The 23,681-nt window shown below is 45.1% G+C and overlaps 1 long non-coding RNA gene across 2 annotated transcripts in view; it reads right to left on the reverse strand.

Annotated features, from left to right (window-relative positions):
* Positions 1 to 23,681, reverse strand: part of LOC124055553 — a 210,919-nt gene that overhangs the window by 42,759 nt on the left and 144,479 nt on the right. For both annotated transcript variants that reach the window (XR_006842711.1, XR_006842712.1), the window contains exon 7: positions 22,716 to 22,808. This is a non-coding gene — a long non-coding RNA (uncharacterized LOC124055553). The remainder of the gene's footprint in view (positions 1 to 22,715; positions 22,809 to 23,681) is intronic.

Raw genomic sequence — 23,681 nt, forward strand, 5'->3', positions numbered from 1 at the left:
CTGTATGTTTCCACTGATGGAGGAGCTCGCACAGTCTGGCGGAGGCTGAGTGGGTGAGCGCCGTGCTGAGACATCCCATCAATCAGCCCTTCGAACACCTTTCCCCCCCCACTTCCTGTAAGTGCTCTGCGATCCACAGCGGCCGCCAGGAGTCCACAGGAAGCCACCGGGTGAGGATTCAGCAAACCTATTTTTTCCTTTTAATTTGAGCAATTGCTGCAAGTATTGATTGAACGAAAGCACAATGCAGTTACAGGAGGGGTGGAGAGAGAAGCGCGGAGGGGGGGGCGGGGGCTCGGGCGCCGTTAATGTAACTCCGACAGGGGAATCAAACGCTCCCTCTTGTTTTAAGCACTCCTCCACCCCGGTTGCACAAGGCAACGGTGCCGAGCGGGTCAATAGTGCTGATTAAACGGCACATATCCCGGTCATCAATATTATACACACTCTATTTGCGGGACACCAGTGTTGCTGAAGTAGATAGATACAGTGGAAATATAGGCAGCTGTGCAGGGGCCTCAGAGCACCCGTGATCCTGAGACAACGAGCAGGAAGAGACACAATCAGGAAATGTTCTGCAGCTGGAATAATTAAACAGCCTTCAGTCTCCTACTTAATGTTAACCATCCCTCAGTATCCCTCTAATCAAATGCAACATGAAATGGGATCACCTGATTCCATCATCAAACATATGCTTCTGTCTGTGATGTGACATAAATGTGTGGGTCTTCAAGGTGCCGAGAAGCAAACGTTTATTTGTTCAGCTAACCCTGAACCAGAGAAGCTCGAGAGAGGTTAGCTTCACAAACAAGGCATCTGTCATTGCTGCAGAGGAATTTCCACTGCTAAAATCAAAAGATGGGAGATTAACTTAAGCATGTGCTTCTTGAGGGTCTGCAGATCACAGTTTTTAGCATTTCTGTTATAAACGATGCAACACTTCCTGTTTGACATCACACTGCGCATCAGAGCAGGCGATACTGAAGGGTCTTAGGTTCTACTCGAGTTACATCTGGTGTCTGACATACAGTTTGTATCTGAATACACAAAAAATATTTTAATGCATTTGTCTTGCCTTTTCTTTCTACTATCCAAGCAAACCCTCCAAACTAAGTAAAAGAAAAAGAAAAGCTCATGCAGCTCCATCACTCTCTGCGATTGTGCGCCACATTTGCTGACATGTTCTCCAGATCCACCTACCCAATTTGCATATTGACAAATGATCACAATGTCGACAGAGTCAACATAATTACAGCAGTTATTAATATTAGCTGTAATCTAATCTCTGATCTCTGATCCTGTGATCAGATGTCAAATCCACATAACATATCCAGACAAACTATATGTTAATACCAACTGGAAATGGCTCTTATTAGGCTGTAAAAGATTCCAATAACACACATTTTATCACGACAAAGTCATCATATAAAACCATCCAACAACATCGAAGAGATTAGCAGTAAAACGTTTCCAAGGCAAACGTTTGTGCTCACACGTTCATATTATGTCACAAGCCTTAACTGCCAACACGTCCGATGCAGTAGTGTAGGAAATGTTTACAGTTCTGCGGACGTACTGTAAAATATTATTTTATTCTGCGTGTATGATGTGTAGCAGCAAAAGATGAATCTGCCGTTGCAGAAAGCAGAGAGCTACACTTCAGCAACGATAAACACAAACCCAGCCCCTGCCACACACACATACACAAACACACACGGGCGTTGGACAGTCGATAGCACTACCGCATGATAATCGATTGCCATTTGTAACAGCAGGGTAGGCAGAGGGGTCCGATCAGTGCAAATTATTGTCACCACATGCTGTCGTGCTGTGCAGTCAGCCGGCCGGCATAGCGGAGCAAGATAAATGACAAAAGAGTCGCGGGAGCAAGATAGCAGTTAGTCATACCTGGTAGTGCAGGGGACTCTACATGGGGGCACATCAATACGACAGGGGAGAGCAGTGGGGTGGGAGGGGAGGAGGGGGAGGAGGAGGGGAAGAGCCAGGGACAAATTAAAATACAGTAAACGACAGATTTCATGAGATTCAAAGCATGTTATTCTTTGCCTGTGTGTGCTTTCGTGTTGTTTTCCCTGCTCTGTTCATCTTTTAATATTTCACATATTTTTATTTTATAAGAAACGCATTCGTCCCACCTGTTGGCATGCACACTCACTGACGAGTAGGACTGACGGTTTTGTAAATGTCAGCTCACTCCAGTGTTGCAGGTTCATCTCCTCTGTAAATCCTGCATGCCACAGACGCATTTCTGTCGCTCTGAAGCTGCATTAATTCCTATACTTTGAGAGAGGAGGGGAAATGACACAATCAAAACCCAAGTAAAGTGCAACAATTGCTGTGAAGTCCAGCGATGAAGACACCTCTCAAGAAGTCAGCGGTGTTGCATCAAGCAGCCCCATTGATTTCAAAACCGGGAAATGGAAGGCTCTCATTGATCGGAGATGCTCGGGGTCTTATTAAACAACTCTGACCGTCCCTAAAGCAAACGTTGGAGACAACTTACCTAACATCTGACTAGAATCCATTGATTTTTATTTCCTAGGTTGTGTTTGCATGTCCCCCGCACTGCTCACTGATGCCTCAGCAGCATCGGAGAAGAGCGGCGTCTACACAGCGGCTGTAATTTGTGATAGCCGATCAGACGTTCTTCCGGGTCAATACTGTATCTTGTGTGGAGGCTGGCTAATAGGAATAAACATTTCACCTTTGTCTACACAATCGAGTCATGCGAATTCCCCGTAGCACTTCAGGGTCAATGGGTGATACAGTCGGGTAACAGGGCTCCTGTTTTAAATGGCTCTCATACAGAAAAGACCATTACAAATCAATGGGGAGTCATTTTTACGAGCGAGGAGGTGTCAGGCGAGGTGACTCAGGTGCATCTTTAATTGTTGCAGTTGGAATCCTCCTAAACAAGAGCCATACAAATCTATGAGGTGTGTGTATCTGTAGCTCTGCTGCTACGACGTGTGTGGTGCAGAACAAGGCAACGGAAAAGTGAAGTCACGGCAGAGAAAACACGATACTGCCAGGTAGTCATGTTTAATGCAGTTTCAACACTGAGAAACCGACGTTTTGTTTTTACACATTTTTGGAAAAAAAAAAAGGAAGCATTTTTATCACCCCCTGTTTTCCTTTACACATTTAGTTCATTTTCATATTCCGCTGCAAACCAACTGGAATAAAACCGAGACTGTGTGACAGAAAAGACAATTTTCTTTTGGTAAAAGTACAGCTCAATTTTTGCCATTTTGAAGAGCGCCTCTCTGAATTAATGCACAGCTTTTGCATTTCTTTACAACTGAGATTTAAGGTCTTTCAGCCATACCTCTCTGTTTGGAGTGACTTGCAATCAGCACAGCCATCTCAAAGAGAAGCCTGGGTCGACAAAAAATCAAACAAAACAAGGAGACCGACATTTATTCCCATTTCCAAATGCAAGACAACACTGTTTCTTTTAAAATGACGTGTTCTTACCCAAAGATCCAAATGAAGCTGTCATTCACACTCCAAAGACGATGTTTCCTTACCTTAACAAGGCACCAAACCACGGCCTTTCCCTAAACATACCCTAAACAGAGTCATCTTTGGGTCTAAACCCAACCAAACCTTCACCACTGGGCTGTCACATCATAAACCAGATTTATGACAGTTTTCAAAGGCAGGACGAATGATGTTGTCATGGGGGGGTTGTTGATGAGGAAACCATCACCACCACTGACAACATATCTATGCATTTCACTGGGGCGTACAACTTCTTCTCACGCAGCACAGACACAAGGTTGTAAGGGTGGATGTCTCCCTGATTGCTGGTAAACACCCATGTCTGCCTCCCCAGATACACCATTGAAGAGCATGTCATTTTTACAGGAAAGCTGATCACTTAATATCCCCCTTTTACTGTACAAAGTTTCTTGGACAGGGATTTAAACGAGCTATTTTCACGTCCTTTAGGACACGAAAAAGGAAGGTCCGTATCGAAGCACATAATTAGAACCAGGCTTATCTGTGTGTCAACCACCCAACTTCTACATTGTCTTTCATTATGCCAAAAACGAAGGAACCGCAGAACTTTTCTCAGAGTGTGAGCGATGCAGAGAAAGTCGGCTGGAAACGAGAAGAGCCAGCTCTACTGAAGGAGCACATTTCATCCGAGGGCCAAAGAGTCAGCGGAGAGTGAAATGACTGTTTGACTCTATTCCATCCTTCCCTCTTAAGTCACACAAAGCGCAGCGACTCCCAGCCAACTGTGAGGTATTGTATAATCGCCATGTAGCTCTTAAGAGGCCAGGGAAGGAAATCGTTGTGGAAGGAAGTGGAGAGAGTTAGTGTAAGTTCAGGGGCACAGTGGGAGTCAAATTGAGTAGGGGTGGACTGTGGAGCTGCTGGTGTGCTGAGTAGGAAAAAGCCCCAAGTCTCATGTCTTTATAAGACACTGTTAACAAGTCGGTTTGTTACAAATGAGGGGTTTTATGAAGGTAGATGTGACTAAACAAAGCAGAGCGGACTTTATTTGATAAATTAGTTATAAATACTATTTGTTCTGGCTTGTGTTTTAAGAGGTTTTCCAGGAACATTTAAATGATTTTCACATGCAAACATTCTCCACTGAAAGCTGTATTTTTGGGAAGGCCTTTAAGGCAGGGCGAAGACAAAATGAAGAAAAGAAATGCTTGACAGGAAGTACGATGAGTGTGATGTGTCACGGTAGGTGTTTCAAAGCACATTAAGACAACTGTTTTGTCTCAGCTAATGAGTTGTGTACTGTAGATTTATCTGAATGTGAGTACGGCACAGTCAAGATGCTCTGTAAAGTTTACAACGCATCCTCAGGAAGCTTCATCATTGATGTTACTGATGATGGACGTTTAGGGGCTCTCTGCATGGCAGTTTGACAAGCACGAGAGCTTGTAACATTTTAAGCTTTTCCACCTGCGTCAAACAAGCCGAGAGGCAATTTCAATCTGCGACTCCTCATCACGAAGTCAGCACTCATCTGCACTCGGTGGAAAAGGTCACACAAACGTTTTACAACCTGGACAATTAAAGTTCAGCTCCTCCTCTGGTCTAACACCTGCATCAAACCTGTGATTAGCCTTGACCCCAATGGCACCAGATCATTTTGTAGCAGAGATAACTCTATCCATAGATGAAATGTTGATTTTAACCAAGGAGGCTGGACAAACGCGCCCTCGGGGGTGATCAAAGGTCACACCAACGGCTGTCTGATGTCTAACTCGTGGTCTGTTAAGGTCCCGCGGCCACAAGCGATTCGTAAAACGAAGGCCAACTCAAAGGGCAAAGCGAGGGACATGAATACGCTTTATGAGTGACAAATACATTTTAATCTCTGCTTTCACAGGAGCAAATGTCGACTGCGACGCATCGCCAATTAGTGGATGAAAATTCATCAGTGGGGGCTTCTGAGCAGGGCAGTGGTCATGTGCTCTTAGATGCTTAGTGACCAGATGGTCACAGTCTTTAAAAGAGTGGATAACAGCAAAGAGTTGAAACCAATAAAAATTCAACTCTGTGATATACTATTTAAAGTATAAATCATGAACCTAATGTTCCTAACTTTCCAATTCAATAAAGTGTTAAGTCTGTGTCCAGAATTTTAGTTAAACAACGGATGCACTAATAATAATCTGTACATTAATTGAGGCTCCTTTCTAAAATGTAATCTCTTTGACTGTTACAAAATCCAAGTCTGTTTCACACATCACACGCACCAGCAAATGTGTGCTTCGATACCATCTAACAAGTGTTCTCTGTTTACTTTACTGTACGTTGAATAGATGGTGGCATGTCTTGAAACAAGCACAGTGCAGTGTCTATGTAATGAGCAGCTTTTCTTTGTGCTCCAGGATGCTGTCTTTTTCATAACTTACTGCACCACTTCAGCTCACTGTGGAAAACAACATTCTTCAGACAGTTCAATCCCTCGTGCTGATTCGGTCTATAAACTTTCACTGGAAACCACAAGAGAAGGTTCTCTCCTAAACTGAGCTTGGACAACCACACCATCTTTTTTTTGTTTTTCAGAGATTTAAGTGTTTTGGTCAAGATGGAATCTGTGCTTTGAAAAATTCAAAATTGCAGCTCAAAACTCTGTGACTTAAAGAGGTGCTTTTTCTCCAACAATCCTTACATACGAGCAGATTTAAAAACTGAATTTCATGTGCAGCACCTGTGCCGAGCGAGCGGCAGATGACACCATATTGGATTGATGCACTTGACTTGTTTCGCTGCGGCGAAGGTACTGTGAGGACAAACAGTTAAACACACTGATTCATCTCCAGCCGAGCGCGCTGGCACACACAGCTGTGCCGTCCGGCGAGCTTATGGCGTCGTCATCATACTTCAATTATGAAAAGAAACATATTAAAAAATGTAAATTGTGCCTGAGGATGTAAACCACAAGGCCATTTGGATTTTCTTTGATAATCTGGAAAAGAGGTTTAGTTCAGTGATTGGTCAAGCTTTAGAAAACATCCATACAGTCAACCTACACAGCTGATGTTGATGAAGCAGCACCTGAGGCACACTAACAATCAGAGTCTGTTCTGGGCCTGTTGTGGATCTGATTTAAAAACTTGGATCTCCGAGGACCTCTGCATCTTCACCAAAAATGACATTATAATGTTCTGATCAGATGGATAGCACACACATGAATGACCAAGAACTCAACAAATCATCTGCAGCTCTGTTCCTATGCAACTGTTATATCTGTCAACGTCCTTAAACCTGAGCTGATCTGCCTCTGTTGTGTGCTTATGTTAAAATTCCACAACAGGGACAAGTATGCTATCCCATGTGGCATCTGTCATTGCTGAAATTTCGGGGGGGGTTCACTTGTACGGAGGCATATTTTCTTTCTCTTATGGGTCAAGAATTACAGTGGGTATTATTATATCTTGGGCACAAATTCAGGAAGTTTATCATTGTACACGACATGGCAGAGCACGAGAGGAGGACAGAGGACGACCAGGACTGTCTTTTGGTCTTGTTCCAGTCCGAGTCGCCCCACAACGTTTGGGGTACTATGCCCCAGAGGTAAGGCGAGCGAGAGGATTGGGACTCCAGATACTGCGCGGCGAGGCTTCATAAATCAAGCGCTCCCACAGATTCTCATGCACATATCGCTCCGTCTGGCTGCTCGCTACAAGCTGTAATTACACACCGGCTAGCTGTTGTATGGAGCTGAGGAATGAGCTACAACATAATGCACAATAAAGCCTGTCATATAAAAAATGGTGTAAAATAACTGGATCAACACTGCATTTTATGGTCTCCCAGTAAAACGACACTCAAATGTACAAAGAGAAGGATAAAAACATTGTTGTAAATGCATGGATGCGAGACAGGGTTCCTCCAAATCCTTGGGTGTTTTTTTTAACATGTTATATCCTCCATGCTTTCTTCCTTCACCAACCCATCATTACAAACACTGAAAATTCAACAGAGAAAGACACAAAGGCGAACATCGTACCATCTCATCCACCTGGTTCCAGTGCTGCTAAGTCATGCTATTTATTACTCTGGTCCATATAACCTGCAATGCACAGAGAAAAGCTGAACAAATGTCCAAAAGAAGCAGCTGATGGGCTGAAGGGTCTGAAAGCAGAGAGGTTGTAGAGGCTTGACCCAGGCTGCTCAGCCTATAGGCTGAAAACGGCAGGAAGTTCGATCTCAACGGGGGCTTGTACACTTAAACCTGACTGGGCACTTCCTGCTTCAGAAACAACAGAGGCCACACATGGTAATGTTATAACTCCTCCGGTGACACAGCTCTTAATGGAACCAGGGGGAAAGCCTGAAGAGAGCTGGGTCAGGGGATCAATCGGTATCGTGGGAAGCTTTTAAAGACTCAACTCTTATTTGAGATTTAAAAATAGAGTCGGCTCCGCTGCTCCCATAGCGGGGAGCACTCTGTAGGATGCATCTGGACTGACACAACGGGCAGCAGCAGCCCCATAGCGCCAAAGAAATTTCCATTCACTGATGTCCTTGGCCATTACATATCATCTGACTGTGAAGCTCAATGCACCCTCGGTGGGATTTTGTAAAAGCTGTAATTTACTATTGTAATTAACTTTATTTGTGTGTACATTTCATCACGATTTAATTGATTTCAACAAGGTGTGAGAACTTCTTACTCTAAGCTGAGAGAACTCCAGTGGCAGTGAACAGAGAATATCCAGATGCTTATTTAACTGCATTCTGGTGGAGTTTCAGGCTTATTTGCAGGAACAATGGACACAAACACATTATGTGACCGGGACAAGAAAAAGCACCAAATGGGCTCACATTAAAAGGTTAAGTGTCTATCGAAGGTCAAACGGTTTTCAAACAACTGGTTCTGAGAAGTCTGCGAAAAGAGAAGCACTTAAATTGGAGGCACTTTGGTTCCCCCTCTACGGTCGGAGGGCTCTGTTTGAAAGATCTCTTGACAAGAAGAACAAACTCTGTTGTCAGGCTGAACATCCCTTCCCAGAGCCCCTCCTTTCTTCTAAATACACAATGGGAATGTCAAAGTCTATGAAGCAGCGAGCCGGCACCTGAATAAATCAGAGAGCGCATGTGGAATTCGCTCTCCTTAACCGTGAGCGAATGGCAGCTGAAGGCTTCACGGGCATAAAAAGGGAAAAGCTGTACTGGCTTAAAACAATGGTATCTGAAAAGGCTGATGCACGGCATACAGAAGAGCTGCTGAATGTGAAGACAAAATATTTCTGTTTGAACACGTTTGATTCAACCGTCGTTTCACCTCCCAATCCTGGCTCCAGTGCAGCATTTATGGAGCAACATAAATCTTGTTATCCATTCAAGGACACTGCTAAAATCCAGAGAATACAGTAATAGATACATTCATTGCAAATATTTCCTTGATTTCAAAAATCAAACTTTTCTCTGAATGAAAGCATTGTCTTCTCCTGGCTTCTTAGAGGTAAAACGCTGTCAAATTTGATGAAATACTGGACCACATTCATGCACAACCTCCTTTAGCAGTTGCCAAAGTTAGTCTTTTCTTCCTTCTGTATCCACTTAAACTTGATTATGATTGTCAAGATGTGTTTTACCACCAGTAGCTCTGAGAGCCTCTTGTGGCTCTTTCTCTTTGACAAAGGTAAACTTGTTCGGCTGCCTGCTCCGGCCCCACCGCCCGCCTCTTGTTCTGGGCTCGGCCTATTATGTTTCAGAGCTTGGAAGCGTGCTCCCTCGACAAACCGGGGGTAAATGAAGATATTTGTTTCCACTCAGGTAGCGCTGGCACACGCCCGCCGCTGTCTCAGCTCTCGGAGACAATTAGCCGACACCTGCTCACAGCAGATTGCTCTGGCAGATTTCTGCTGCTCCTGTCGCCTTCGACACCGCCATCTGGCCTGCGGAAGGTGTTGCACAGGTCGCCTTGCTGTGTGGCAAATCCGCCAGCCAGGAGAGGCTTGGAGAGGGAGAAAATAGACAGAGAGAAGAAGCAAATACTCTGGAGAATATATACAGATTGTGGATGTCTGTTTTGAACATCCGATGTGGGAGGGAATCTGATCAAAATGCAGGCAAGGGTTGTTTCTATGAAGAATAAGGTGTACTATGAGTGAGGTTCCTCTTTATCCTTAAAAAGAGTAAATCTCGTTTTATATATTTATTTCTATTTATTCTAAATAGACGTCAGCATATCTAACTCAACAAAAAAACACAATGAAACCTGCTTTACTATTCATACAAAGAAGAGCAGTATTAGCCTTTAGCTTTCAGTGGAGAATTAAAGTGTCAAGTGTAAAGTGATGATCTCAGTGCAGTTTCAGATAAATGTAAATGTAAAGCTCGTTAACTGGTGCGCCTTTAAAAACTTCCACCAGCTTAATTTCTCTCTCTGCTTTCTTGTTGGTCTGCTGCTGCTTTTGATTCTCCATTTTTGTCAGAGAGAAGTGATTTGTTTGAGGCAGGAGGGAAACATGGATGCTCATGCTAATGAGCGCCGCACGCCAACATGCGGCCGTCCTTCTTGGCCTCACCTTTGTCCTCTCACTGTCTCTGCACTTCACACCTACAACGCTGACCCATCTGTGCGGTTGCAACTCACGTGTGTGCAAAGACAAGCTAATAATACAGCAGCGCCCGAAGAAAACGCAATCTGGGACGGAAATGAGCGTGTACACAGAAAGTCAAAGCCAACTCTGACTGCTTTTCACTATGAAAGCTGAGGTTTTAAGACAATCAGTGAATTCATTTGTACATTATTTCAACATCCAATAAATTTAAACATTCATTAGTTTATTGATATATCCGGTAAGTTTGATTCCAAACATTTCTGATTAGATTTTGACAAAACGATGCATCCTGGCTTCTTCAAAATCACATTATTTGTCACGAGAGAGCACTACAATTACACATCAGCACAATCTGACAGATTTGTTACTGATTGGCCCAGAGGGAGACTTCATCATGGGCCAGAAGATGCGTGGGGGTGGGGTACTGTTGCCTTTTTTCCCACTGTTACAATCACTGAGTCACTGTGGATGAGAGCATCACCTAAATGCCTCACATGTTCGAGTAAACGCCCCTCATCTCTCCTGCAACACAAACCCAAAGTGACCAGCAGTTCACAGGGGATTACGGGCGTGACATGTTCACCCTCCTCCCCACGTGATCCCAATGTGCTTAATATTCATGTTTCAGACAGAGGAGACGAATGCAGCTGATTTATTTGATCATCTCATTTTTATACACTTCACTTCCCTTTCCAAAAGGATTCAGGTTGCATGGAAGTAGGAAAGAGCTCCAGGCATGGCATGCACGCACGCACACACACACACACGCACACACACACACACACACACACACACAACAAATGCAGGCACATGTACATACTGTCATTGCAAACTGGATGAAAGATGTAAAAACACGTGGACAGAAAACATTTTTCGGTGAGTCTGTCTGATAAGATAAGATAAGATGAACTTTACTGATCCTGCAGTGGGGAAATTCACTTGGTACAGTAAACACAGTACAATATACAGCTATATACAAGTCCTCATAAGGGAGGAAAAGAGGACTAGACCATCGAATTATATAGTCAAGCTATAGTGAAGCTATCAATGCAGGCATGATTATCTATTAAATATACTACATGCATAACTGAAAGAAGTATTCAGATGTCCTGAGTGGAAGTACACAGGTGTTATCAGAAAACAGTGGGATAACCAAACATACAAACACATATGTGCATGGCAGGACACTCACTTTAATATACAACAAACTGCACACACACACACACACACACACACACATAAACTGCACACACTCCAGCAAACAGAAAGACAGAAGGAGCGCTGCATTTAAGACATTAACAAATCACAATCAGGGCTCAGTGGAAACACACATTCACTCTCCACATGCACACAAACTCTGACAGAAAACTGCAAAGCCACACACACACACACACACACACACACACACACACACAGTGCAGGCCTCCTGATGCTCGTCTTTCATCCACTGCACTGCACAGCTGCTCACCTTATTGCCAGCAGTGCTCACTTCAACCCCCAACCTTGCCTTCAAGGTACGCAGTGGATGTGTGTGGGCTTTGTTTGCCTGTGTGTGTGTGTTTGTGTGTGTGAAAGTAGGTGTGTGTGTGTATCTAAATGGGTGTACAGTAGATGTCAGTGCTTGTGTTCATGTGAAGTGAGTACATGTGTGTGTGCGCCAAACTTGCATGGGGTCAAGCCTCAGAGGCCAGGCTCGCTGGCTGCTTTCCTGCGTCGACTGCTCGTGTGTTTTCATGTGTGTGCGAGCTCGGCCTGCGCGACCCCACATGTACACATAGAAACAGGTAGCGGGGGCGCCATGTATTATTCATATAAGGGATGGAGACGGGGGGGCTGAGGGAGGGGGGTCGGAGGAGCGCAGCGGCTCCCGTTGAGTCGTACAAGTGGGTTTGGATGTGGGCAGGGTGGTCAATGTCGATTTTCATTTCCTGGCGGTGCGGCTTGGGGAAAACAGGAGATCCTGTACTTCAAGAGCACTCGCAGTGTGAGTTTGAAACTGTAAGTGCATCTTACAGGGAATCCTCCAGTGGGCTTTGATACTCACAGATGCAGCTACACGAGCGGATATGTAACATTCAATGTTTGTAAATATACAGTATGTACAGTAAGACACAGTGCAGAGTCAAAACTGAAATGAATTCTGATTTTTTTTTTTTTTGTTAGGGGGGGCGACTCAACTTTACTTTGCCATCCTGATATTAAATAATCTGGGCAGACATCAGTGCAAGGCATACTGCAGCAGAGCTGTGGATTGGATTCCAAACTTTACCCAAACCAAAGAAGATCTCACTACAGCTAATGTTCAGACAGAATTACTGCTCGCTTGTGCTCCGCTGAGTAACATTTTGGTTGGAAGGCTTTGTTTGTATCTGTTGGCTTTGGCTGTGGAAACCTGAAGGCAACATGTGAAAGCTGAGATGCGGGAAGACGGACTTTGCCATGCTACAGCACTTCATCACCTTTGTTAATGGATTTTTTATTTTTATCTGGTTAAAACTTAGCACTGTATCTTATATAGCACAAATATCCAAAAAAACAATGGATATTTCAGACCGAAAAAAGTTATAATCCAAAATCTTTCCTTAAAGTTGGTGGCAGATGGCAGAAAATCACAAAGGTTGCTGGAAAATCAGATTTAAGGCCCGAATTTTGAGAAACACCACCAGTAACGCTTCCACGCACGACACCAGACGCCATTATCAGTCATCTCCACCTTAGTCTCATTTCTTTGATGGTGTAATCACACCGAGGTATCACAATTAATCTGACAATGATATATTGACTGTTACAAATGCCAGGCTACATGTAGCACCTTTACTCTCACAGTTAGACTCCATCCATTTCTGCAGAAGCGGGCCAAAGACGAACAAAAAAAAACCAAGCAGCAGCATCGCCCACACAGCGTGTAATGGATCCCTGGATCACACAGCCACTTTTCTTTCCTTTTGCCTGCATGGCCTAAGGGGGGGCGGAGAAGAAGTTAGGCACCTCTTAGCCTTACACCTGGCACAAGACACACAGAGGCAGCCAAAGTTCACTTCCCCTCTGCACATGTGAGGTTGTGTAAATGTGTGTGCGTGTGTGTCATAGATTGTGTGTGAGTGTGTCTCGACGGGCAAAAATGCAATATGAGGTGCGAAGAGGCGGCAACAGACAGCACAGGAACAGACCTGCATAATGGAGCACAGATCCCCCGTTGGTTCCTTTTTAACACCTCACAGTAGTCTGAGAGGAGAGTGAGACAGCGACAGATAGACAGAGAGGGCGACAGCCAGACAGAGAGAAAGAAAGAAACAACAACTTGTAATTGAGCAGACAGCAGAAGACTGGATGTAACAACAACTTCAGACTTCTGTGAACACTTTTCAGAAGTTGCTGCGCTGTTGTTTGGCCTGGCTTGGAGAAAGTTGTCTGGCGCGGAATCTGTGAAGAAGAAGAGCCCTTTGATTTGAGGTCTGGAAATACCTTGTCTTTGGCTGTGCTAACACATACTTTCCAGGCTTAAGGGCGGTATCGCATCGATTCCAAGTCGGACACAACTATCAGAACTTCACACACCTATACGGGGGGAGGGGGGGTTCATGTGCTACCTTTGGTACCTTCAGAAGTTCTTGTCTCTCCTTCGCCCTCACCAGATGAGACAGGGGATCATAACTACAAAGAAGGAATGGCGCTTTAAAAGGCAAGAATTTCAAGCTTGCTTTGGGCAAACGGGGGGCTTTGAAGCATCCACTCCTCTATTAAAGGGAGAGGGGTGGAGGGGGTGGGGGGAGAAAAATCAATGTTGACACAAAAAAGCGTGCAATCTATTGCTGGAAATCCACATGGATGTGAGATTGTAACTCAAAGCGTAGAAACAATGTTGTGAACTTCGTCTTTGTTGCAAGCAGAAAGGGACCTGAGAGTTTGCTGCTTCTGAAAGCAAGTTTGGTCACCGAGCTTCGCTTTCACCTTTCCTTTAATGGCATATTTCCCTCTCTCCCTTTACCCTGAACAGAGGCAGGGCTGATCTTTGCAGGATTTATATGTAAAAATAAATGGAGTTTGTAATGAACTACCGCGTTTAATGCTTTGACTATCACCAAGTTTCAGGTTCATGAAAATTTGTTTTGTTAAAACTAAATAAGAGTGTAAACACAATAGGAAAGCAGTTTTAGACAAAGTAAATGTGATACAGAACAATGCAAACCAGGTAAATAATTTCTCCCAAAAAGCAAAGAGGTAAACTAAATTTTCTTGTCTCATTTTGCTGTAAAACTGTAAGAAGGGCTGTTTTGGGGAAAAGGGCTTCGGGACTTCTTTCATTTTCCATGTCTTGCTGCATTTATAGATCTTTAAATTCAACACAGCATACATAGGAAGCTTTTAAATTTTCACCAAATCATCAGCTGAGCCTCTAAGATGCATCGGGTCCAATAGGATCGCTACAGAATTGTGAGCCACACCCACACGGGGCCCTCCAGCAGGGAATTACTCAACGCTGAAAGACTTGAAACGGTAGAAAATACTCTCTAAAATCTCTGCTACATAGGAATTTAGTGTATTTATCTCTTTAGCACGGGAAGTACTGGAAGTCTGGGGGTGCAACTGCCTCTTTAGACACATTTTGGCCTAATTAAAGTATCTCAAATCGTTAGCCATGTGGGGTTGTGCCAAGCCCCGAGTTAGGGGATCATCTCTGATGGTAAATGGACAAGGATTTGTGACTCCAGTCTTCTCACATCAAAGCTTCAACTCAGAGGGAGGATGGGGGGTGGGGGTGGGGGTGGGGGGACATCGCCCTGAACCCTTCCAAGCCCATGAAAACTCTGTCGTGGGTGTACCAGACCTCAGAGAAAGCTATCGCCACAGAGGAAGAAAGAGATGCAGACAAAAAAAAGAAAGAGAGAGAAGGAGTTTGACTTCACAGTATCACGGTGTCCTTTTCGTCGCCGCAAATTAACTAACAGGTGGTAGCTAGGAGGTTTGGAAGTATGGATCAGAGAAGGGGGGAGGTTGGCCAAGAGGTAGAGCCGAGACTGCAGCATCTCCAGCCCTGTGATCTGACTCCAAGCTGGCAGCAACGCTATCAACAACGGAGACTGCAGATGTTGCCGGGTTCCCCTTTCTCCTCCAACATGGCCCTCAGCTTTTTTAACCCCCACCACCACCACCTCCACCACGCTTCCTCCCAGATCTTGTGTGTGTGCTGAGTAGGAGGTCCTGTGAGCAAATCCTGATCAAGGCCTCTGACTGTGACAAGCAATGTCAGGGCTCATTTCTAAGTAGTTGCTGTTCCTTTCTTGTTTGTGTGTGTGTGAGAAACAGAAGGAGAGAGTGTGTGTGTGTGTGTGTGTGTGTGTGTGTGTGTGTGTGTGTAGGTGTGTCTGTGTGGGTGTGTGACTGCAAGTGTGTTGTTTTGTGCGTTTGCATGTGCTTGTGTGCTTACTGGCATCTTTCTATACCCATTCTCTCTGTCTGCCTCTTTCTAGCTTTGTTTAAAAGGAACCATTGTTCCCTTTCTTGTGTCTGAGTGTGTGTGCACATTAATCATCCCAAACGGCGTCCTTCTTTCCCTAACTTCAATTCTCACGGGGCAACAAGCGATCACACGATCTCAGAGGGTTATCTACACGGTTTAGATGAACCGCTTCGTTTGGAGAACGAATCAGAAATGAGCGAACCCGAAACGTCTCCGATGATCCCTCATCGCTCCCGAACACTGGGCGCACACGACTACGGCGGGAGCAGAAGGTCAAAATTAAACCAGCTTGATGTTTAATGGATGGTTTGGGAAATATTTGCGTTCTATGATCTTCCAAATATGTTTGGTTAACCTGTTTTTCGAGCCTTTAAACTTATTTGTAGGGATTTTGCCACGTTCCCAGATCTTAGCAGTTGCCTTTGGGACTACAATGCTGTTAATACAGGCAGAACTAGCAGCAACACAGGACAAAAGCTTGAGTTTAGTCACTCCTTTAGTCTACAATGAACAGACAGAAATGGTGCCAGCCTGACAGCCTGAAAGTCAGTCAAGATGTTCAACACGTTCAACTCATACAACCTTCATTTGTGTGCACGTTACACTAAATTTAATACATTCTGTGAATCCATTTTCTTTCTTAAAATCCCCTTTGTTGTTTTCATTCCTTTCTTCTCCGTGCTCGCATGTGTGCGTCAGTGTGTGTTGTTGTTGTTGTTGTTGTTGTTGTGCAGCTTTGATTCCTCCACCCATTCTCCCCCCTTCTTCTGCCTCTCTCTCTCTCCCTTTTGCTCTCTTCTCTCCTGTGTGTCTGCGAATGCCGAACAATTGGATGCACAGGTGGTCCGTCCACTTCTCCTCTTCCAAGTGTTAGATTTCATTACAAACAGTGTTGGAGGTGGGTCGAGTGTGTGTGTGTGCGTGTGTGCGCGCCCGTGGTGTTGGTGGGGGAGTCCTCTCGACATCTGTGGGCTTATTTGAACGGTTGGATGAGACACGAGTCCCTGCCGAGTTCCTCTGAGGAGCAGCAAGGCTTCGCCAAGAGACCGATGGAGGGGAAACTGTCAATTTGAGAGTATTTTTTTTTTAAATTATTATTAATTAACTAATTTATTTTTAGGGGTGTTGGAGTGAGGTGATGGACTGCATCATTAGTGGTATTTGAACTGCTTTTCTGCACTGTATGACAACCCAGATATCAATAAAAACCAGGTGGGCCACATTCAGTCAAGTCTAATCCCAACAACTGAGGAGTCGTTGGCTAATTATTATTATCATTATTATTACTATTATTTTGACAAAATATGAACTATTATGGACAACCTTTTAACAATCAATACCAAAAGATAAAATCCCACTGCCTTTCAGATTTATCATTTGTTGTTTGCTTTACATTTGCCTCCTGCTCTGCATGTCGACAGTTTGTATTTGCTCAGTTTTCTAATCGGCTGTTTCACTGCTCTCGGGACCTGCTGCATGAGATCATTTACAGTTTTCCTGTTACTAAAAACTTGTTAGAACTGAGCAAACAAACTCCATAGTTAAAAGGTGATTTACAATCCCACACTGAGCATTTCGAGACATCCCCCTTTTCCTCTTTCTCTTTGTTGAAAAGGTACGGGCTGCAGCCTGCTGCTCCTCTTTGGCTCCTGGCGAAATTGTTCTTGGCAGTCCTGTGAGGCTTCTCCCTGTTATGTGCCATTTGAAAGCATTATGAAATCTGCCATCTTGACTGCGCGAACCAAATAACAACAAGAGTGCATTGTGCGCCACCTGCTCCACACATTTAGGTGGCTTTAAATATGCAGGCGTAATGGCACCTATCCCCTCAGTCTGATGCAACACGGCTCGGGTGGGGGGGTTATTTCAGGGGAGATGAGGGGGTTTGTGGCATCAGTGAAGGCCTTTGTCTTCCTTTTCCCCCTCTTGTTAAAGAACTAACACGTGAATGACACACTCTCGCATCCCTGAGGCATCCAGGAGGTGTGTTTTCTGTCTCTGTGTGTAGTTATGGCTGTGATGAGGCTTCGTCTGGCTCTCCGGCAGTGAGAGAGACGTGGCCAGGACACAGTGAGAGAGTAAAAGGAGAGAAAAGCTACACGCTAGTATTGTCAGGGTTTTGTCCCCTTTCATAAGAAGGTAACCAGAGGAGCCAACCTGTGCCAAACACGGCTTCGTGGTGCTAAATGGGGTGGTGCCGACTTCAATCAGACAGGAGCGGACTTCAAAAAAATCCATATCAGTCAAATCCTATTATTGACTGAGGCAGAAGGAAAGTTAAGGGGAGAGGAGGCAGCCAAACTGACAGAGGGAGGGTAGAAGAAGAAAGTCTGCTATCTGTGAATATCAAACCATCTGTCTGTCCCAGAGAGTGCAGCACGGTTGCAAATCACAAAGCTCTCAGACAAGATATGGACGAGCTGAGCACTGCTGTCCATGTAGAAGTCAAAGTGCACAACTTTTTATAGCTCATGAGATGAAAACTCGCACAAGCATTAAATCTGCCTGCACGCTGACATCACCAAAAATATCTGAAAGATGCTTGTAGATTTAACAATCCACATGTGAGTGTTATCAGGCAGCAGAATGCACCTTTGGGGGCCTAATCAAAGTTATCTCAGATATACTGAGTCCTGATGAGCAGCAACCTGAAGGATCACACGGTGCGTCGACACCAACAAACTGTGGCTTTATTAAACTCATACGTCAGGACTTGTGTCGCCATCTCAGAGCGAAGAAGAGAGCAGGGCTGGTAAATTAATGAGAAAATAACTCCGGCTTTTGTGATTTCCCACCTCATGTTAGGGGAGGGGATATTTTTGTCAGTCGTTAATTACTGTCATATGGCTGCAGCACCTTTCTTCCCTGAAATGACAGAGGATGGAGGGAGGGCAAGGATGGAGGTGGGGGAAATTAACTCGACTCATGGAGTGTGATCTCGTCATGTACCTGATGTACAAGTGAACAAGTCTTACTCTAATTTTTTTTCCCCCGAGCTTTGCAGTTATTTAGTTTCTGTGGTTATCGCGTGGCGAGATCACAGCTTTCAGTCACATGAGAAGAAGTGACGCAAAACAGCGATGGTGGAAACTCTTGTACCCAACCGGACTGTGCTGCACCACACCTCCGCCCTACACACAATCCTCCTCATCACAAAAGTCGCCCGCTCCCATACAATTCTCAGCAAGCTTAGGCATACTGACCAAGGTCATATATCTGACGAGCTGGAAGTCAGAACATGTTGCACATGAACAACACAGAAACCTTCGGACAAGGCGATGCTTCAAACACGCACAAATACTACTCAGCAGTCCTCACAGAGTCATATCACACAAAAGCCACCTAAATTATAAACGTCATATTTACTGTGCCCAGTTGTGTTAAAGCACCTACTGCCAGCTGATTGCACTGGTTCTTAGCTCCTCCTGAGCTCGCAGAGCCTCAGTGAGGTTGAAAATGGGTCATTTCTAAAACCCGCAGTGATATTAGCCTACATGCTCCACCTCACACTGTATTCTGCTCCATCTTGCCATTTGGGCCATTCAAAACGTATAATGGCTGTTAGGTGTAGGAGTATGTGGCACTCAATAGCCGGTGAATGTCCACTTCACACATATCGGCGGTGTAAAGGACATAACGTCGCTTGGCGCCTGGCTGGGGATTGTCTCCATTTCCTGGTTGACCGCTTCGGTAGCTCCCACCGAGGGAGGGGGGGTCGTTACTCCTCCCATCAGAGGCCGTCGACCTCAAACCGCGGCCTGCAAATGCTAACCTTTTCTCGCCCCTCCAAAATCAAATCAATAACACTTTGGCCGAGAACAGGGAAACACTGCGTTGGCATTAATCACCTGCCCCTCCATGCTTGACTCTGCAGTTTGCTCCTCGCTGTCTGGCCCTCTGTTTGGTTTGGAGGTAATGGATGGCTGGCTGCGTGGGAGACTGACTGACTGGTTTCCCTGCTGAATAACTGGCTGCGTTTCTAGTTGAAGGCAGACAGTCATCGGTCAGGGCTGAGCGATCGCCTGCAATGAGGGTTTAACTGTAAAGTCGAGTCAAGTAGCCCAAAATCACAAGTTTACAAATTTGACCCAGAAGGCTTTGCGATCTGTATCGCGCATGAGATCATTATCACCGACATCCGATCCACATGAGAAACTTCAGGAGGAAAAATGGAAGAGGAACTGCTGTCCCAGGACAGACTGACATGCAATCTGGACCACGAGTACACTTAATACTAATAATACTACAACCAAAAACTCGGGTGAAGCTGAGTAAAACAATGTGTTCATTTCAGATGAACCGATGGTTGTGTTTGGCAACTAACACACTTGGTTAAGGTCAGAGAAAGTTCAAAACCCAAAAAACAAAAAGCGCGTCTAATCACAAACTGCTCACATAAATGAGATCAAACCCTGTCATCAGGCAAGTTATTTGTTTTTGTTACTCCAGAGGGAATCAGGTGCACTGCTCTCACACAGGTACATAAAGGTACACAGTATGTGGGTGTGGTTGGCACTGAGACCACTGGGACTGGACTCCATCTCCACCATATTCATACACAATGAATCAGTCTTTACCAGATTTTCATGGCTAATGGCTGACCGGTTGCCAAGCTGTCTGACTCAGACGACAACAGCCAACAGTAAGCTGGTACTCGTCTGCAGCAGCAGATTATAACTGACGCTGTGACACTGGGACAGAATCAGATTCATCAAAAGCTTTCATCATTTACTGTGGTTTGTCAGTGAAAAACAAACAGCTGTTTAGCACACGCAGATTCGTCAGCTTCATCTTTTAAACATCGGCAAAAAATATCTTAGCAGCAGAAAATGCCTCTAGATGAGTCGCGTGGAGCAAGAATTGTTTTCAAATGTGGAAAAATAAACGTCCCCGGACTAATGTTCATTGTCCCTTCAAAAACTACTTTTCCCCTGCGATTAGCCAAGGCGCACACCAATCATTTTAATCATCTGAATAGTCATTTTAGGGTCAAAAGATTTCCCGTTCTGAGCTTCTTTTGAAAAGCCACATCCTGATTTGATTCGAGCGAATTCACCCCACCGTTGGCTTGCTTTGCGCTCGTCAAGTGTCCCCCTGTCCTTCCTGTGATTGCATTAGCGGAGCCTGATATCAGCCCTGCAGTCCCATCCACATAAATACTCCTCTCGAGGCTCTTGTGTAAGCACATACAGGTGCAGCCATAGAGGGCTTAGCTTGCGTTGGCAGGAAACAGGTGTCTGGCTATTGATAGCGTCCTGATGAGAGTGGGGGAGGGGGGGGCAAAGAAATGCAGGGTATGAAAATCAGGTGGGTTGTTGTGTGGTCCCCGGCTATAGCGACTGCTAATTGTTACCAACGATTTTGAGTCTATTTTTGCGGCCTGACACCAGATGGTTGCAGTTGACGGGGGAGAGAAAGGGAAGGTAGTTGGTGTTTATAACAGGTTGTTGATTCCTGATGAAATGTGACCTCAGGGACCCCTTAACACCTGGCTAAAAGAGACCTGAAATTATTAACAGTATGTAAATGTGTGCAGGAACAGTAGGTGTGTGTTTTCATGCTCTCCACACGTACATTCAATTTGCAAATATCAGTTCGGTCCAAGTGTGACTTCCAGGAAATCTTCCTGTTTTCCTGTGGTTCAAACTGTACGTTAAAACGGCTTCTGAGCTTGTGCTGAGCAGAAATCATCGGTGCACAAAGCAATCCCTGCACCAGTGAATTCAGGGCCCACGCATTCGGGGGAAGGCTAAAATCTGACACCAACAGTATCAATGGATTATTTAGAGCCAGCAGCTCAGACATTTAGGGTTCAAAGTTATTAAACTTAAATCAGTTTTCTAGAAATAGCATGAAATCAAACTAAGGAAAGCACAAACATACCAAAACACAGCGTTTTCTCTCAGTGAAGGGAAAGCTGAATTTGAAATTTGTACAACATTCAACATCAAGTTTTTGCTCTCAACATACTTTCACTCTGAAGTGTAACACAGCACAGCGCCTCCAGTGGTGGGAAAGTGCCTCTGCAGGCGGGAGAGGAAAGAAAAATAAACAGTCGACATGAAATCGATGCCTAAAACACCTTAATCTTCCAATTAAATCTCTTCAGTGGCTGCGGTGAAATGGTAACTGTGATAAGTGCAGGTTGGAGTGAGACGAGGAGGAGGAGGGAGGAAGAGGAGGAGGAGGTGAAACCTACACAGGTACGTCTGTCACGGGTAATTACCTTCTCAGCACCCTCGGCTCTCCGAGCTGCCAGTCGTCTGTCTGTCAGAGGGATCAGCTTACCTCTTGTCTGGGAGCGTGTGTGTCTGTGTGTGTGCGTGCTCAGGGAAGGTGTGTTTCTGACAGAGGTAAAAATGAGTGTGTGTGTGTGTGTCTGGTAACAAGGAGATAATTTGTATGAGTGCGTAAAGAGAGTGCATGCATGAGCAGAGAGTGCGCATACAGGTGTGTTGACGCGTCTGCACAAATGAGTGCGTGCACGTGCACCTAAAAGTTGCTCGAGTGTGTGCGTGTGTCTACATCTGCGTTGCCTAAAAAGTGTGTGACAAGAGTGGGTAGGTGAGTGTGGGAGTGTGTGTGTGTGTGTGTGTGTGTGTGTTGCACAGAGAGAAAGAAAGTGTGTGACAGACTAAGAGAGCACATTTTGTGTGTGTTAATAAAAACTGTAAGCGTGAAAATGCGCTAAGTGAGACAGCATGTACCTGTAAGTCCCCCCACCACACACACACACACACACACACACACACACACACACCTTTCTCAACCCCACAAAGCGCCCATTGAGAGGTGAAAAGGTAGCAGGCCGACGGGAGAGATTGCTGTGCAAACAGGCGAACACAAAGGAGGTTGGTGTGTGTTAAGAGGCGGCGGGCAGGTAATAGAGCAGACATAATGGGAGCTAAGTACCTGTAATCCTTGGAGATATCACTCCAGACAAGAGGGGGACTCTGGGTAATTCCCTCCGGTTGGTGTAATTGGTGCCTCACCAGGTTGGAGTGTGTGTGTCGTGTGAGGGGGTTGGAGGGTGTTTGGGCGCAGTATCAGGTGTGAGAGGGCGTCAGCTGCACTGAGTGCCTCCTATTGATCCAGGAGAGGGACTTTGTGTTTGAGTGTGTGTGTGTGTTCCTGACCCAAATTCACTTGGAGGCATCTGGCAGGGAAAAGGCACCTACCTGACTCAGGAGAAGAAGGGGCGGCAGGTGCACGAGGGGCGGGTGGAAAGACGATGATGATACTCTGTGGTTAACTCAAACACCGCTAACGTCCTGCCAACAGAAGAAGGCAAAAGACAACCAACATCACTCATTACATTCCTGAATTACTCACAGAGTCTGGTGACAACACGTGGGGAACTTTATCGAGATTTAAAAAAATATAAATGCAGTAATTTCTTCCTTTAAACAAAGTGTGCGAACTGTTCTGCTTTGACACTGGAGGTGTGCAGTTCAACGGAAAGAAACTCGGAAACTCAGATTTTAACCAAAATCACCTGAAAAGACTGAAATGAAAGCAACGACGTCTCGCTTTTTATTACTTTGAACAACGTTTGTCCCTGGGAGTCGCTGAGGCGTGAGTCGATGTCGATGGGAGTACATGATTAAATTAAGGATAAGTGAAAGATGTGTGTGTGTGCGTGTGTGTGTATGTGTGTGTTGTCGCAATGCTTACACATGCATGCATTCCTTGCACATGTGCGTGTCCCATTTCTTCTGGATATCTGCTAATTGTGCATTTCACTTCTGCTCAAGTGACTCTTTCAAGGCAAAACAGATACTGAGAGTTGGAGCGCCGAGAGCGACGGCGAGGACGAGGAAGAGGAGGAAGAGAGACAGAGAGGATGGGGGGGGGAGCAGAGATAAGAAACAGGAAAGACAGCTGCTCTTTTCCCTCTCATTTCATCCAGTTATTGGTTAACTCGGTGGAAAGAAAAGTAAATGTTCAAGGGATTTCAGGTCGGCCCCTGCCTCCGCCAAGGTAGACGTGCACTCCACTTGAGGTCTAATTCAACTCTTGTGTAGTATTGATCGCGGCTTCTGCCACCAGGGAGCCCGCTGGTCTTTCCTTGGACCAAGGTAGACAACGGCGGGAGAAAAACGTGTTGTAAAATGCCTCCCTCCCTCATCCACTCCCCTGTTGAT

Source organism: Scatophagus argus, chromosome 24 (assembly GCF_020382885.2).
Source record: "Scatophagus argus isolate fScaArg1 chromosome 24, fScaArg1.pri, whole genome shotgun sequence".
In the NCBI taxonomy this organism is placed as follows: Eukaryota; Metazoa; Chordata; class Actinopteri; family Scatophagidae; genus Scatophagus; species Scatophagus argus.